This window comes from Rutidosis leptorrhynchoides, chromosome 9 (assembly GCF_046630445.1).
Source record: "Rutidosis leptorrhynchoides isolate AG116_Rl617_1_P2 chromosome 9, CSIRO_AGI_Rlap_v1, whole genome shotgun sequence".
Taxonomy (NCBI): domain Eukaryota; kingdom Viridiplantae; phylum Streptophyta; class Magnoliopsida; order Asterales; family Asteraceae; genus Rutidosis; species Rutidosis leptorrhynchoides.
In genome coordinates, this window is record NC_092341.1 from 246,010,072 (window position 1) to 246,016,513 (window position 6,442).

Sequence of the window (6,442 nt, forward strand, 5' to 3'; positions counted from 1 at the left end):
ACTTAACATTCAGTTATGTAAAACTATATTGTGGTAAAAGGAGTATGTAGAAAAATTTAAACATAAACAGAATATTACCTGTATTGAATCTTGTAGTGCATTTATTTGATTTAACTCGATTGTCAATATATTTAACCCACAAACAGCAGCAATCGTAAAATACCTGTCCAAGGATGATGAATATTACAGTAATATCCATTTAGATTATAGTAATATAATATATGCAATGGAATGGTGCATTAACTATAATAAATGATCACATGTTAATGAAACTATAAACCTATAAGAGAAATAATCGTTTAACTCACCTCAACTTTATTTCCGAGGCTTACCCATCGGGCCTTCACAAGACAACTTATATCTGAACACTTCTATCTAGCATTTTGAGTGTCGTCATATTTCTTCTCCATAGGTAAATTATTTGTCAAATAGGAACTGGCAGTGCAAATTATTTGGCAAACTCTTGAAAGATTTTTTACCTCTTGATTGATGTCGATACCAATCTCATCTAAAACCTGACTGACCAGCTCCTCATTTTCATCTTCTTCATCTCCTTCCAAGGTATCATAAATAGTGTCGCCCATCACCTCAATTACCATTTCCATTTTCTCATTTTGCCACTCCAACTCTTGCATTATTGATTGTAATGATGGTAGGGTCATCTGTCTGTTCATTTGGGCCATAGCCTTCATTACACCTTTCATTGCTTCACCCATTGCTAGAGTGGACTTCAACGTCTTTAGTTTCAGACTCTCAAACATGTTAATAACCATGTTCCACTTCTTTTCAAAAAGCTAAACTGGTCTTTCTACGATGATATGAAAATGTCGTTTTATAATGAAATTTTGTTACCTGAAATCGAAGCGAAACACCCTGCAGTTGGAATTTAAGCTTGTAAAGTTTCTCAAATTGATTATGCATCCCGATAGGGTCTTTCGCAATGACCTTGACAGCTACCTAAAAGAAAAAATAATGAATAAAGTGATTAACAGAACAGGTACATGAAATGATATGGGAATAATGTGTGCAGAACTAGGTTCAAGAAATGGGCTTACCATCTGACCTTGCTTGGCACTTTTCTTGATCTCTACAATCAATTTCCTCTTTCATGCTTGCAAACCTTCCCTCTCTTTTTCTATTTGTCTAATAGATTTATCAATCATTCTCTTGTTTCTTGTTTTCCCGCAGGAGCTCTGCAAATACCAACCGTTACGTATCTCTAATCAAAAGTCAGCAAAAAAACATTACATATATTCTAAAACTTCTAATGAGGCAAGAAAAGGTAATTAATTAAAGCAAACATATCCCATTTTCCTTGTCATGCACATATTAATGGTTTTTAATTGTACTCATATACAACACTATATAAAACCAATAAATATATATATGCGAGGCTATTGATTGTTTTTTAATGTTATGTTTCTTATACTTTATTAAACTCTTAATAGTTGATACGTTATGACCCAACAATAATTGACAGACCTATGGCAATGTTATTTGGTATATAAATCGGTTAGTGTTCATAAACTAAACATTTAACCCAAATTACATGTACATGCATTTTTTCAAAGAATGCAATATGTCTTTTATAACTAAAACTTCTGATGATATACTCATTTGAGAGAAAAACATTAGTTAATTGCACATGTGTTTTAGAAAGCTTCTCATTTTTTGCATGCGACATCTATCGATTATGGCAGCAACATTGACCAAGTATGACCCAATAGAACTCAATAACAGCCTGCTGTTCTAAAAAAAAAAGAAGCTATTTTTATTATATAACTTCATCCTGAGACCTTTTACAACATAGGAAAAATGCTATTGTTGTTGAATGATTGATGCATAATACATAGCAAATAATATAAGAAACTTACATTGTAGAACCTCACAAATAGTTTTTCACATAAAAATAGATAATGGGTTATAGATTATTATTTTTGAGCAGCAAAAACACACATTTTTTGTCTATAAATTATAATTTTGGACAATGTTTCATGTCACTTTGAGCCAACCAATTTTAATTGCATACAAATTTTTGACCCGTTTAGGCTTAACCTGTTGACTCACCTGACCCATTTTCCAATCAAGGATTTAGAGAGAAGTTTATTGTACCTTGCAAATGCACTTGCAAAATGTCTGCATTCTCCTCTCAATGGACATGAACTGCAATTTGGTTAGTTCTTCGTCAAGAAAACCTTTTGAAGTAACGAACTTACGTTGGCATCATTCAGAGGTGTGTACATTATTTTCCTAGTGTTAAAGATTTTTAGCAGGGCGATTTGAAAAAGAAGAATCACATAGCCCGTTTAAATATATTGTAGATTCGCCCAAAGTAAAATATTTACCGCCCAAGATTTCAAGCTGCTTTCTTGCAACATTCCTTCTTGTCCATCATCTCCCATTATAGATTACCTACTGACAAATCAAAGCTAAAAACTTTAAGTGTTTTTTACTAATCACTTCTTGCTCGGCATCCCACATTATAGGACTATGAAATATTCCTTTGCGTGCCGCATCCCACCTTATCTATAATCAAGAGTAATGAAAATACCTGTTTAGGGATACTTATTTGTTCAACTACGCATTTCTACGAACACCTGACCTGCAATAGCAATTAAAGCAACTGAATGGATAGAAAAAATATCTTTAAAGAATATATTATTATCATGGTGATTAGAGGCGAAGTAACATAAATGGAAGAGAAGTAGCATCTGGCGAAATCAATTCAAATAGATGGTAAATCAAAACAATTATTTATAAATAATTAGCTATAGATATGATTAAAATCGACTATACATTCATATTCTATTGAATCCGAAACATAAACAACGTATTTTTCTTTAAATCTGAAACAAAATATCAAATTTGAAGAAATCAACAATAATGAAAATCGGAAGATACCCAGGTTCCATTTATTTGGATCATCAGCATCAACAACAACAACTTCTACACAGAAAAATTCACAAACATTTCAAAAAAAAATATATAAAATACAAAACCTTAATTTGTATAATAATCAAAATAACAATCAATAATGCTCAGTAAACTATTTAATTGAGTGTAAAAACTATATCAAGACATTAAATTCGCTAAAATACCTAGTGTAACACGATGATGACGTCGATAATTGTCGGACCGAACGAACGACGATGATGACGGAGATTTCTGATTGTTTGCTTCTTGAAATCGATTTCCGATTCTTTGCTTCTTGAAATCGATTAGGGCTTGGAATCGACTTCATATTGTTTGATTCTTGATTACCACATATTGAGTTCGATTGATAAGAGAAGAGGAAAAATAGGGTTGAATAATCGTGCGTGACTCTCAGATGAATTGAGAAAAAAAACCCCTAATTTACCTTCAAAATCCCGTCCCTTTTTTTGTTTGAGGGTTAATTTAGTCTGATTAATTGCTAATCCAAGGTAAATCACGTGATTAAGGGAGGGATTTTAAATGGATGCTAGGATTAGAGGTGATAAAAAAATTGGATGGCTAGGATTGAAAGTTGATGGAAATCGTCACTCAATTGAGTGTTTACTTTAAGTATAAGAGAGATTTGTATTGTTAGCATTATTAGAGAACAAACATTTCAAATAACACTATATCAAGTTCAAGTTCAACAAAACGCTAAAGAAAATTTTTAAAAATCGACTAAGTAACTATTCTCCCCCCTCTAGTTACTTACATAAGCTACTTCTAGTAGCTTATGAAAAAAAGTAGAGCTTATGAATTAGAAAATAAGTTCCAGCTAGTTTACCAAACACTTATAGAAAATAATAAGCTTCAACTATCAACTTAAAAAAATAAGCTTCAACTCCAGCTCTAGTCCATAAGCTCCAGCTCCAGCTACAAGCTCCAGCTCTAGCTAGTTTCGTCCAAATACACCCTTATTTTGTGTTAATCCATATATATATCCATATCCATTTGATTTTTGTTCATCCATCCTATCCATATCCACTGGGTGAAGCGGTTTAATGGATATCCAATATTAAAAAGATGTTATAATATTTTCTAATATGCGATGAAAACAGAAATTTAGTATAGCAAAAATATATATAACATGACATAATCAAAATCTATCCACTATAGTGTGTAATCTTTGTCGAAGATAGAACAAATTTGTTGAATTTACTATTAAACATAGATTATGAAAAATTATATATGTAATTTGTTCGTTAATTTTGTTAGATATACGTGTTTTCCTGTAATATATCATAGCTATTTTATTATAAAGTTGAAAGCAAAATATAAATTTAACGGTAAATGCTTTTGTAATAGTAAATACGTAAGCATATATTTATGTGTTTGTATATGTATTTTGGATGTTAACGGATATATCAATGGATGAAACTTTTCATTCATGTTCGTATCCATACCCATTTAGGTTCATCCATATCCGTATCTATATCCATTTAGGTTCATCCATATCCATTATGAAGCGGGTGAATCAGATGAATATCCACTGGATCGGGTAGCCATTGCAATCCCTATTGACAACTAGAAAGCATAGCGATAGGTCTAGACCCTCTGCCACAAGATGAAAAAAACCAATCAATGTGATCTCACATCTAGGAGTGGCAAAGTTGACGGATATACTTGTGTATAAACAAAAAATTAACAGTGGAACTTAGTATCGTTGTAGGATAAATACAATGCTCTGCACATATTATTAAGTATGTTTCGAATCTGTTATTATCTAGGAAGCCATTATTTATAGGAAAACACATGTTTATTAATTTGGTTGTTAATTGCATTAGCTATTATCATACTATATGCTACTGTTACTTGATCATGATGTCTTACCATTCAATTATTAGATATGTATGTACTTATAATCATGTATCAATTCTATTAAATAGGCTACAATGTTTTGCTAGCTACATCATTTATAAATGTATGATTTTTTAAATTGTAATTATATATTTTAGCATAGTTTTCAGGTAGTTGTGATAAATCAAGTTTCCCACGTGCCATTATTACTTGAATCTTATGTATGCTGCTATTTGTTTGATATGCTTCCTCTATGGTAGCCATGCCAAAAAATTTTCTTTTTACACTAATATTTTGTTAACTCTGTAAGTAATATCCGTTCACCATTAACGTCCACATATAGTCTTGCAAAACCTAACATACTGATGCTAAAAACATACTCCTTTGGTTGTTTTGACAGCATTGGTGACCCGATCCCAGTGGGTGACCCAAATCACAACTGACTGATAAGGAGAACAATCGACTTAACAAACCTCATGTAACCATTTTGCATAGCCGACCCTTGGGTAAAAACAAATGTTGAATATGAACATATAAATACATTAATAATTACATTATGGAATGAACAGACAATGGCTTTTATTAACAACAAATACAATTTAATAGATAAGCTAGTATTACGACAATTGCCTCTTGTAAGTGAAAGTTTTTTGAAGGTAACCTACTAAAATATGCACCTTCTTCTAAAAAAAATATTTTTATTCACATTTGGACTTAACAATTGGAGACTGTTACTTCACATTCTATATTACCACATTGTAGAGCAATTGTAGTTGAAAGCTAGCACATCCATTCACTGGTACTTCAACCCACATGTGTAGATGTCGATTTTATTATATTTGGAACTGCAGTTGCTACTTACTAATTTAACAGCAAACACAGGTTTGTTAAAAAAAATGAGTATAAAGAAAGATTCGTAAACAACAGAATTAAGTTCGAAAACCCTGCTTTGGAGAGATTCAGGAACAGGTTTTTAGGTTTATTCTTCAGGATAATGTATATGCGCGCGCGCGCGCGCACACACACACACACACACACACACACACACACATATATATATATATATATATATATATATATATATATATATATATATATAGTGGTAGGATCAAGAGGGAAGTAACCATTCGGGGGGAAGCGGGGGGAAGCAAAAACTTTTTTTTTCTTTTCGTTTTTTGAAAAAACTTTGTTCACGAACATTATAGATGAGATGAAAATATGAACATTTAGTAGAGACACTTTGTGATAAATGTTTTTATTTTGGCGGGAAAACGCTCAAAGAAGTAATATATAACAATTATCGTGTTTTTCGAGCGTATTTTGAGGTTTTAGCTATTGGGGTTTAGATATTAGGGTTTATAGGATTTAGATATTAGGGTTTAGAAATTTAGGATTTAGGGTTTAGATTTAGGATTTAGATTGAGTTTTTAACACGAACGGTTTAGAGTTTAGGGTTTAGGGTTTAGGGTTTGGTGTTTTGGGTTTATGGAATAAACCCAAAACACCAAACCCTAAACCCTAAACCCTAAACCCTAAACCCTAAACTCTAAATCGGGCTAAAATTTACTTCACAAAACATGGAAAAAAAAACGTTCATATTCTTCACGAACAATATTATCTTGAATGTTATTTTTGTCGATCGTTTTCCCGCCTAAATAATAACATTCATCAG

The 6,442-nt window shown here is 31.9% G+C and overlaps 1 pseudogene; it reads right to left on the minus strand.

Moving 5' to 3' along the window:
* Positions 1–371: 371 nt before the first annotated feature.
* LOC139868651 (vacuolar protein sorting-associated protein 2 homolog 1-like) lies at positions 372–1,163 on the minus strand (annotated as a pseudogene).
* Positions 1,164–6,442: the final 5,279 nt, after the last annotated feature.